Source organism: Tupaia chinensis, unplaced genomic scaffold (assembly GCF_000334495.1).
Source record: "Tupaia chinensis unplaced genomic scaffold, TupChi_1.0 Scaffold141724_2, whole genome shotgun sequence".
In the NCBI taxonomy this organism is placed as follows: Eukaryota; Metazoa; Chordata; class Mammalia; order Scandentia; family Tupaiidae; genus Tupaia; species Tupaia belangeri.
The window spans coordinates 15,629-28,227 of record NW_006201582.1 but is presented as its reverse complement, the minus strand read 5'-3'; the positions used below and the strand labels follow the sequence as shown (position 1 = coordinate 28,227).

The window sequence follows — 12,599 nt, the reverse complement described above, 5'->3', positions numbered from 1 at the left end:
CCACTAGCCGGTGCTCTTTTTTTTTTTTTTTTAGCTACTTAAGTCCTGTTGTATTATCTCATTGCTTAATTTTATATTTTCTCAATGGCAAATGAGGTTGACTATCTTCTCCTATACTTATTTTCCATTTGCATATTTTTTAGTGAAGTGCTTATTCAGAAGTTTTTCCCATGTTTGGTTGTGTCGTTTATTTTCTTAATGTTGATTTTCAACTGTTCACTGGATAGTTTAAATAAAGATTCTTTATCAGAAATGTGTTTTGTGAATGTGTTTTTTAATTTATGGGTATATTTTTATTCTCTTAACAGCATCTCAGAGTAGAAGTTCTTAATTTTAGTAAAGTAAAACTTAACTAGTTTTTCTCTGTTAAAATATGCTTTTGGTGTTATACATAAAGAAATCGTAGAAAACCAAAAGATTACAATAGATTTTTCTCTTAGGTTTTCTTCCAAGAATTTTATAGTTTTAATTTATTTTTAGTTAATTTTTGGGAGGCACAATGTCTGCATTTAGGCTTGCTTTTTGTTGTTGTTTGTTTGTTTGTTTGTTTAGGTGGAAGGGCGGGGGAGTATTTGAAAATAGAACTGCCCAAGCATCACTGGGTGGAAAGTCTATCCCTTCTACATTGAATTGCCTTTCTCCTTTACAAAAGATCAAATGACTGTCTTTGTGAGTCTATTGAACTCTACTGATTTACTTATTTAAATGAATAGTGACTTGATGCTTTTTGGAAAGTTTATTAATTATTTGTTCAATTATTTTTAGTTTTAAAAATAGATATAAACTTATACTACTGTGTGTGTGTGTGTGTGTGTGTGTGTGTGCTTGTGTGCACAATTGTGTGAGTTTGGGTAGTTTGGGACAATCAAGGAATTGGTCCAGTTCATAAAATATATCATATTTAGGAGATAGAGTTCTTTACAGTATTTCTTCATTGTCTTTTTTTTTTGAACCATGGTCAGTTACCTAGGAATCCAGCATCATAACTATTACGCCATCTGCTGGTCCTGCTTCATTGTCTTTTTAATGCACACAGAATCACTGGTTATGATAACAGCTTTGTTTCTGATGTTGACAATTTCTGTCCTCTCTTGATTGACTCCAGTAGATTTTTTTCAATGTTGCTGATTTTTTTCGAAGAACCAGATTTTAATTTTATTGATTTTTTTATATTGATGTCTTATTTTAAATTTTATTGATTTCTTTTCTAATGATTTTTGGGGAGAGGGGCAATAGGATGTGTATGCTCTCCAGAGAGAGCAAAAGTGAGAAATCATTCTCCAGGATAGATGGCCAGGCCATAGTCCCTGCTCCTTCATTCTCATCTTTAGATTTGGGGGCATGCACGCACACATCACTGGCTACACATGTCAATGATCTGTTTTATACTGCTGTTAAAGTAAACTATAATCATTGCTTTTCTGCATGCCTGATCAATTAATAGCATAAGGGATGTTGAAGTCTTTCCTATAAACTGAATATTTGTGTTTCTCCCAAATACTTAGATTGAAACCTAATTTCCTGTTTGAGAGTTCTGAAAGTAGGGCTTTTAGGAAGGCACTTAGGTTATGAAGGTGAAGGCTCCATGAATGGGATTATTGCCTTATAAAAGAGAACCCTTATCCTTCCACTATGCTAGGACATAGCAAACAGATGGACATTAATAAGCAGGAGCGAGTCCTTACCATATACTGAATCTGTCAGCACGGTGATCTTGAACGTTTTAGCCTCCAGTCATGTGAGAAATACATGTTTTCGGTTTATAGTTTACCCAGTTTATGGCATTTTGTCACAGCAGCCTAAACAAACAAGATAGCCTCCAACAAAAATGGAATTTGTCTACTGGTCCTTGTAAGTCAATTTATTTTTGCACTCTGTTGTTAAATGTATACACTTCAAAAATTATTTATCTCATAAAAAAATTCTCTTTATCTTTATTTTATGCTCTTCTATAAAATTTTTCTGGTTCTTAAGTCTACCTTGTCTCAAGGCAATATAGTTGTTTTAGCTTTCTTTTAAGTATTGTTAGCACAGAATATAGTTCTCATTTTCCTTAATTTTAATTTATAGTAGGTGTCTTGTAGGCAACATATAGTTGAGCATTTTTTTAATCTACTCTAATAATCCATACCCTTTAAATAATTTAAACCATTTACATTTAAAGTGATTGTTAATATAATCAGAGAACTATTTAATGTTTGTAGCTGTTTTTTACTAATAGCATTTGATTTCTGTTTTTTCCTGCCCCATCCTTCTGTTTTTGCCTTGTATGTTTTAAATTGAGCATTACATATGTTTCCATTTTGTTTTCACTATTAATATAGCAATTATATTTTTGAAAAACTTACTTTTATTTATTAGACATATTTATTAAAATGTTAATTAAGTCTTGATTACCACAACTTTATTTTCTACCTCTGTATACACTCTAAGTCCACCTTCAAATAATATGCTAAAATTTCACATGTAGTACACCTATCTTCTAACATATACTATTATTAATGTTATAAAGTACATTATTTCTATTATTAATTTAAATGATTATTTTTGTATTATTAAGAATAATAAAAATAAAACACTTACTTTACCTTCATTCATCCCTTTTTTTTTTTTTTGGAGAGGTTTTTGCTATAGGGCGTGTGCGCTCGCCAGCCAGACAGAAAGAGACAGAGAGACAGAAAGCGAGAAATCACCCCCCCAGGGGGGATGGTCACGCCGCAATCCCTTCTCCTCCATTCTCCTCTCGGGATCTTGGGCACAAACGCACACGCACCCGGCATGAGTTTTAAGCCACCGGGTCCGGGACACGAACCGCGGTCGACTACGTGGGAGTCCAGCGACATAGCCATTACACTAACTACTGGTCCTGATTCATCCATTTTTAGTTATTCTTGTTTTCCTACATAGATTTCAATATCTGATGTATATTCATGCTTTTCACTCTCCTTGAGGGATTTTCTTGGACATTTCTTTTAGGGTAGGTCTGCTGAATAGAAATTGTAGATTTTTGTTTTTCTGAAAAAGCTTTTATTTCTCCCTTATTTCTGAGGAAAAAAATTTATTCCTTTTCCTCTAAAAGTAGTACTGCTTTCCTCTGGATCCTTCAGAATTTTCATCTTTGTCTTGATTTTGTGTAGCTTAAGTACTTTATGACTACTTGTAGATTTTTAAAATTTTTACCTTTCTTGAAATTCTCTGAGCTTTCTGGATCTGTAGATCAGTATTTGTCATGAAGTTTGGAAAATTCCTGGCCACTTTTATTTCAATATTTTATCTGTTTTATTTTCTTTCTTTCTTCTCCTTTTGGTATTCTAATTATGCCTATATTTTATCTTTTGAAACTGTCCCATAGTTAATAGACATTCTGTCTCTTAGTCTTTAGAATTATGTATTTAATTTTATTTTTGTTTACTATTATTTTAATTTGGTGTAGGGCACACGTGCTCACAAGATAAAAACAGAGAGAGAGCGAAAAAGAGATAAAGCAAACCAAGTCCAAGATGTGAACCCCAGTCAGTCATATAGGAGTCCTATGCCTTAATCGCCATGCAACCAGCTAACTCCAACATTATGTTTTCTTAGGATGTGTTTTATTCCTTTTCTTTCTTCACATTTCGTTCTAGAACGTTTCTCTTGTCATATGATCTAGCTCACTGATTCTTTTCTCAGCTTTGTCCAGTCTACTGAGGAGATAATCAAAGCCATTCTTCATTTGTATTGGAGTGTTTTTTGATTTTTTGCATTTCCTTTTAATTATTTCTTACAGTTTTTATTTCTTTTACATTACTCATCTGTCCTTCCATGTTGTCAGTTTCTTCCATAACAGCTCATACTGTGTTAATCACAGCTATTTTAAATTCCTTGTCTGATTATTTCAACATCTGTGTCATATCTGTGTCTGTTTCTGGTGTTTGCCTTGTGTCGTCTTCAGTGTCTTTTCATTGTTGTTGTTTTCTTCTTAATCATGGATTTAATTTTTTTTAAAATCTGAACATGTTTAATCGGGAAATAAGAACTAAGGTAAATAAGTCTGTAGAGCAATAATTTGTGTTAATCTGTCCAGAAGTTAGGCTTTGTCATAGATGTAGGTACAATAAACCTCAAACTCTTCTAGAGTCTGATTTTGTCTCCTTTGCTGCCTTTGAGATTTACTAAGAGTTCTTTCTCAGCTAGTTTTTTCATGCTGCACTTACAGATGTAATCCACTGTTATAACCTAGAAACCTGTTGGTGATATGGTAAGTAAGTACACCTTACTTGTAGGAGAGGATTAGTGTTCTATAACTTTATGATTAAATATCAGTATTTCTGTGGGTCTGTCACCTTCACAAGTGTTTCATAGCTTTTATTTCACCCTAAAAAGAAACAAGAAGACTAGATGAGGTTTCCAGAGGTAAAACCAATGAGAGTGTGGGTACCCCCAATACTATGGTCAGCAGGAGTGTTTTCCCCTCACCCTAAAATTAGCCTATAATCAGCCCTTGGTTATTTGTCAAAATTATCATTCAAGTATTTTTTACCAGTTTATAGCTATGGCAGCTTTCCCCCCATATTAAGAGAGTTCTCCTGTGGTTTAATTAAATCACATTATTAGAAGATTTCAAATGTCAAGCTGATGGTTTGCCCTGTAATTTATTTCCCTGGTGAGTACAAAAGGTCATTAGTTTCAGTTTTCTCCTTTTTTTTCTTATTGTAAAGGTAGAAACAATTTTCAAGTTCTTTATATGGAGATAACCCTACGACTTCTATTTTAATATTATAAATTTTGATAGCAAATATAACAAAGTGTGCTATGTGCCTTATGTGAACTTTTATTATAGAAATTTTTATGCAAGTTTACATTAATGATAGAAACATAGTAAGAGGTTGTGAATACCAGATACAGTGTGAGAAGAGGGTGGGTGAAGGAGTAGAGTCTGAGGAAGGACCTTAAGGAGAAAAATAGAGGGGCAAATTATTAATGGGACAAAGAAATGAGGTATTATCTGTTGAAGATAACTTCATAGTATTATCAACAGAACTGGGGGAAAATGTACCCATGTTGGAATATTCACTTTTCAAGCTAAATAATGTGACTGAATATATAAAAAATTGAAATAAAATAAAAATAATTTCATAATAGTCAATAGACACAAGCTTTTTGAAATGAATGATAAAATATATTCATACTGGTAGAATTAATATCTATTATACCAACACTAGCTGTCCTAGGATTCCTTAAAAAATCAAGAAATGCTTATAGAATTTATTATAAATAGAATTCTTCTTTTTAAAAGTGTATTTATTTGTTTCATGAGAAAGGGGAAAATAAGAGAAAGGGAGAAAGAAGAAAGAGAGCAAGAAGAAAGAAAGAAAGAAAAAGAAAGAAAGAGAAAGAAGAAAGGATGAAAGAAAGAAAGAAAGAAGAAAGAAACAAAGAAAGAAAGAAAGAAAGAGGAAGGAAGGAAGGAAGGAAGGAAGGAAGGAAGGAAGGAAGGAAGGAAGGAAGGGAAAAAGAAAAGAAAGAAAAGGATCCTCAACAGGATTTCACACTGCAATTCCTAATACCCTGCTCACCAGTCTTTAAGTCAGCCAGGATCATGGGCACATGTGTGCATGCCTGACATATACAGATCAGCCTAGGAACCAAACAGCAACTCGTCATATGGCTTCCAGCATTGAAATGTTGCACTACCAGTGTGCCACTGCAACTGAACCTATAAATAAAATTCTCATATAAATGTGAAAAATTATTATAAATAGAGATTTAAAAAATCTACTAAAAGGTCTTACCCTTTCTTCACATGTTTAGTTTTAAATAAGTGGCATGCTTAATTTCATTTGATAATGATGGGGTGACTTTGGTTAATCTTTGAAATATTACCTTTGTTTAAAGATATTAGAAAACTATACATGCATATATTTTTAGAATATGTAAGAAATAATTATGCTGTACTGAAGGTGGAGGGAAATTTAGGAAATTAGAAAACAGTATCTTATATATTCGAACTGGACACCAGCAAAATCACAGTCTGTGGGGTCTATACAAACAATAATTTCCTCTTTTAGATGAAGTGTTTTGGAGACATAGTCACCCTATTTATTTGCATATTGCCTATGGCTACTCACAAGTTTAAAATAGCAAAGGCTAATTCAATAGAGAAGTTAAAGGCTATAAAGATAGAATATTTGGCCTCACTTCTCTTGCATTCTCTTTATTTTACCCAATATAGTATAAGAGTTTAACAATTAGTATGGAGTATATCCTGATTAATTAATAACTGAAATTTAATGTTAAAACCCTTAAGGTTTCTAATAATTATTTTACTAAACACTATATGGTTATACCTGACTTTTTGTTTAGATAAGATTTTCACTGACTTAGCACTTTGTATCCAGTTTTAAGGTGGTATTAAAATGTTCTTATTGTTACAGATAAATAATAATCATAATAGGTATTATAAAAAACAATGAAAACTTATTAATGTGAGTTACTGAACGACACATGGCATTATGGGTAAAATATAACATTTAAATATCTTCTTTAGCATTAAAGAGAATGTATGTGCATTCTTAAAATGTGTTATGTCAGAGTAGTTGGATTTAAGAATTTTAGCTTAAATTACATATCCATTTCCTCCATTTAAGGTGTGGAAAATATGGTTATTGGTAAATGTACTTTTTATTTCTCTCTTCTTAACAATATGATATATGGGCAAATTAAATGGGAATTTCTGAATACCAGTTTCCACATAAAGTTGAACGACTGTGATTCAAATCCTGGGCTCCTGGGTTACTTAGTGTGTATTGTAACTTGCAGCAAGTTTGCTTGTGACATTGAAACTTGCACTTGGATAAAGTTTGAGTGTTCCTTTAAGTTGGTGAATGCTATGAAAATGTACTAGCTGAAGAACGGAAGAAGCTGATAAGGTATGGTCAAGTTATAATCAACACTCTTACAGAAATAAAATGTTCTCCATTCTGACTTCATATTAAATTGTACTCAAATCAAAGCAGTACAAGCGCAAAATTCCAATCCTTTCTCTGTCTCAGCTAGAATTCATAATTATAACTGATAATAAAACCTTTCCTTAAAAAGTAGGCAAGGATATCTGATGTGTTTATTATAACTGCTTCAATCACTTCTTAAGTGTTGCTAGACTCTAGGATATATTGTTTTACTGGGCACAGTGGTACCAATTTACTTTCAAGTTTCATAATCCGAAAGAATATAAACACTCAATAACAAAGCGTTAGTACCAATATTTGAAATTGATATCTATTTCTGTCCTCCGACTATCCCCCTCAACTTAAAGCACTATATGGATATATTGTATGGGGGCCACTTTTTAAGTAAACACAATTTGTGTTAGGATCCACACATTCTTCTCATCCTGCCTCCCAGGTGGCCCCACTAATTATCTCTCCCAGTCATAATCCGTCTCTCCATTTTCTAAGTCTGTATAGGATTCGATGAAACCAATGTTTGGTTTTGTTCAATTTAACACCCACCCACCAAACACACCAGTTGTCTGCCCTTCCTCTCTGTTTCTCTTAAACGAGCTATTAGAATATTTAATGCCTTCATGGGATTTCTGTACTTTGACTCACAGAGGAAAAACTATTTTTGTAAAAAGAGGTAGTTCTTCACAGCCATTCCAGACACATCACAGAAGCAGCTGCCTGTGACAACCTTGCTGTGGCACTTTATAACCATGCCCTTTTATACTTAGCATTCTTTCAATTTGAGATAATAAGAAATACAACTCACACTAGCTTAAACAATCAGTGCATTTACTGGCTCATCTACCAGGAAAGTTCAAAGGCTCATCTGTGTTTCATTTTTTCACACTGCCACCTTATTAAAGATTCTTTCATTAGACTTTATGCCATCCTATGAGTGGTTTCCTTCCTTCTGGAAGTCAAAATAACCATAGTGGGATCCCCATTTATACCCTGCACCACTGTAAATATTACAAAGAAAACACATGCTATTCTAGAAATGTTTTTTCCTACTTCATTAGCTGAGCTATGGTAAAGTCCTGTGGCTACTTATTGGTACCATGTCAGTTAGGACAACTCTGATGCTGGTGTTCCACCGTAATATATCCTGTGGGAAGAAAATATGAACATGTGAATAAAGAAGAGTGTAGTTATCAAAAGAAGGTATTACAAATGTTAAGGAAGTGTGATGGTTAATTTTATGTATCAACCTGAGTAGATTGAAAAGTGTCCAGAGATTTGACTAAAATTATTTCTTATGTGTCTATGAGAGAGATTCCAAATGAAACAAACATTTTAACTGATAGAATGAATAAGGCAGATTACTTTCCTCAATGGGAGTGAGCATCACCCAATAAACTGAAGACCTAAATAGAATAAAAAGGAAGGGAGAAAAAGAAAGTTCTTTCTCTGCCCAATTGCTTGAGCTAGGATATAATTTTCTACACTTGGACTGATATTCATATCACACCTGCTGATTGTCAGGCCTTCAGATCTGGACTGGAACTTGCACCTCAGTTCTCCTGGTCTCATGTTCTCTGATTGGACTGGAACTACACCCTTTTACCCAAGTCTCCCACTTGCAGATGGCAGGTCATGAAATATCTTAAGCTTCCATACTTACATGAGCTAATACCTCAAAATACACACACACACACACACACACACACACACACACACAAACACACACACCCTAATAATTCTGATTCTCTTGAGAATCCTGACTAACACAGAAGGTATGAGAATGTCTCTGACACTCTAAATAGTTCACTTGTACATTTGTATTGAACTTAACAATAAATTCTAACTAAAGTTTTAAATCTTATTAATATCCCTATTTTACAAAATAACTCAGTCAGTCAAAGCTGTCATCTACCATAATATAAAAGTTCTGTACCTTCAGGCCCAGCTCTTATGGCACGAGCAGTAGGGGATCACTATGCAGTGGCTGAGACCACATGAGAGGCTCAAGGTGACTCCCAGTCCAATCAAAACAGACTGGTTTGGGAATGCATATACGTGGTCCCATCTTCCTGGGACACTGGGACAGGAGGATTACAATGTGATGAGATTTTGTCAAAAGCATTTCTCTCTCTTCTCTCTCTCTCACCTAAAATAAAATCTGTGCCTTTAGTTAGAGGAAGAAAAGGTAGAAGAGGTAGAAGAAGGAGTCTAAATGTGGGTCACAAAATAAGGGCTTACTATTCACTCCATTAACATGAAAGAGGAACGCTACATATACTAAGGAAATTGAATCAATCATACAGGAGCCTTTGAAGATACATAAGATATATATACGACTTCGACGGGGTGAAGTTTTAGAAGACAGAAAGTTCTACAATTCTAATAGCATATGTGTCAGCACAACTATGTTTTTATTGAAGCTGAGCAAATGTTCTCGTTATCAGTTTTCTTTAAAATTTTTATTCCTTGGTATTCAAGTGTATGTTACTTCTTAAAGAATCTCCTCCAAGCTAAAGATTTTAAATAAAGTGGTGTGACAGAAAATATGAACTATGTAAAAGAAAATCCTTTGTCATGAGCATTTTTCAAGAGAAAAGCACGGTTTATTGTTATAAACTTACTTTGTGCTTATACATTCTCTGCACATGGGAAAGTGGTAATAGGAGCTGAATCTGCTTGAAAGGCTTGCTTAGTGTAATGATCCATTCATTCTTGGTGGTAGCAATGATGAAGTCTTTGGCCTGACTCCTCATTAGCTTTCAGTAAGTAAAGGTATCCTCATGCAAAGCAAAATTTAAAACCTGACAAAATGTAACTTCGTCTGGATAAATTGTGGTCATCCGAGTGTGTCATTGAGAGTGCCTAGCATTTAATTCAGTCCATTAAAAAACTAGGTATGTGAGCTTCATTCGCAGGAATGAATAGTCTCTCGGGAATGAAAACATCTTAATGTTAATAGCAAGAAAAGTGCTAGGTATTGAAATGATGATTGAATAACGAAGGACCAAAGCCAATTCTTCCCTCTAAGTAGAACTAGAGGTACAATGGAAAGTAAAGAGGGCCATTCCGCCCAGCATCCCTGACGCCTGAACAATAAACAAGCGGAGTTTCAGTACCACAACCATACATGCCTAAGATACGGTTCCCTAGTCATTTCTGTAACAATTAATCCTAACTTTAACCACACATCTGATCATCTGAAGAATGTTTTAAAATGCCTATGCTTAAAACCTTCATTTCACTAAGACTTAGATTTATTGTTTAGAATAATTTCTTAGCTTTAGTATTTCAAAATGAGCTCCCCAGATGATGTCACTGTGCCCTCAGGATTACAAAATGTTGCTAAAACAATGAAAACACCTTTCATGTGGTCCATTGTTAGAATGAAACATCTAAATTCTGCCTATGGAATATTAGAACACCAAAAATCTTTCATCATGCTTCCATATTTGGCCAGGGGGTTTATTTGATCACTTTTTAAATTATGGGGAAAAAATGGTGTGGGAATAAGGGTGCAAATTTATAGAGGAATATATGCATGTCCAAGGATGGAGCTTTTAAAACATCAAGAGACATTAATTACTGAAACATACTTGCAAATACTTGCAAATCATTTGTCTTCTTAACCAATCAGTGCAATTTAGTTCAAATAAACTCCAGTTCATGATGATAAATATATCTGGTTGTAAATTGTTCAGACGGCTATTTAATCTCCCAATGCAACATGAATGTTTTGAATAGATAATTCTATGATTGGATTTAAATTTCTTTCTCCTAAAATAAGGAATCTTACATATTTCTTACTATGGAATAAGTATACCACAATTTATTAAAGAAAATATTCTGTGGATAATGCTTGCCACAGCCATCTTATAAAATGTACTACTCTGGGTCTGCAGGGACCCTCTGGATTCCCTGGCAGTTACCCAGGAATATTCCTTCCTCCCCAGCGTATTCTGAGTCTGCCTCCCTTCTCTGCTGGGTGATCCTCTGCTGACTGCTACTCTTCTAGATGTTGGCGTCTCTTTCTAGCACAGTGGTTATCCCCAGGCCTCACAGAATAATGGTGGCAGCTATTAGGGCAAAACAAAGAAACTCTTGATCCAGGACAAGTCCTCCTGCAGTCCAAGGACCAGATTGCAGCAGGAAATAAAACAGCTAAAAGAATCACCTGGAAGGAAAAGCTGCAATCTCAAATAACATTACCAGTAATATTTTTCAGTTGTTGCAGGATGCAGTTATCAAAACTACTTTCCAGAAAATATAGGTCAATGAGTTTCATTTTACCCCAGTGTGCAATGATTCTCCTGGGTTTGCAGGAGAATAGCAACAGGTTCTTTTCTCAAAAGAAATCCTGGTGTCATGGAAGGATATAAGTTTTACTGCCTTAAAGTGAGTTTTTTGCTTTTGTTTTTGTTTTTGTTTTTAAAGGATGATGCTGGCAATGACCCACAGTCTGAGGAATAGCTAAGTGCTACAATTTTACTTTGATGGACTTACTATAAGCCAACTGCAGCGGATATCATGAGTCATGCTACACAGGCAATTGTTGACATGCTGCAGAAATCCTAGTTTCCTCAGAACTGTGCTCTGGTTGATACAGAGATTAAATTTGGTGGTGATGTAACCACTAAAGATATTGTTCTTATATTATAGATAATAATTTGTGGGGATTGGCCATCAGGAATCAAAGCCAGCAGAAAGACCAACACACAGTCATACCATGACCTCAGAGAAGTAACTCCTGAAAGGCTTTAGATGGTAAAGAAACACTTTGGGTTGCAGAGAGAAGAGAGTGCGTCTGAAATCAGAAAGTCAATGCAGGATTGTAGTGCTGATCAGCTCAACTTCTGATTTTGGTCGCTGTGAAAAAATTTTAAAAACTTGTGGAAATTTTGGCATTTCCTGTGAACTCCTGGTAACATCTGCCCCCAAAGAACCAGATAAAACTGAGGATTAAAGCTGAGTATGAAGGGAATGGCATTCCTATGGTATTTGTGGTGGTGGCCTGCAGAATTGATGGCTTGGGCCAGTGATGTCAGTAACACTGTATTTCTAGTTATTAGCTATCTTCTCCTCATACCAGCCAGGGGAGCTCAGGATGTGTGGTCTTCTCTTCCACTATAAAATAGTCTCAGCTCTTCCACCATTCTTTCTCCAGAAGGAGCAGTCCAGTTTTCTGCCCAGATATTTGGATTAAACAATCACCTGGTATGGGGCAAACTGTGACCAAGCACACTGAACATAGATTTCATTGAAGCAGTGCCGGGGTCCAGCCTCGGCGTGGGTGGGTTATCTCAACGAAGGCGGCGAAGGTGAACAGAAGACAGAGGCCTCGATGCCTTTCATGCATGTCCTATGCCGGACACCCCTCAGAGATCGCTCTCTGAGGAGTGACAACTGCTAGGAATAATCGTGCCTTTTTATTGAAAATGTGTTACATACAAGTAAATGGGAGAGGGGCTACATGTTTCAATTATCAGCTCATAAAGTCTTTTAACAATAAAGAACATAGATTCTATTCAGGGTGGATTAAAGGTGGGTCTAGTGCAGTTCCTATTCAGGGGTGGATTAAGGGTGGGTCTAGTGCAGTTCCTCAATTGTAGGTGGGTCTCCATGGAATGCAGTTTCGGGAAAGCGGTTTCGGTAAGCAGA

The 12,599-nt window shown here is 35.1% G+C and overlaps 1 pseudogene; it reads left to right on the top strand.

The window, feature by feature from the left end:
• Positions 1-12,173, top strand: part of LOC102496800 (multifunctional protein ADE2 pseudogene) — a 32,650-nt pseudogene extending 20,477 nt beyond the window's left edge.
• Positions 12,174-12,599: the final 426 nt, after the last annotated feature.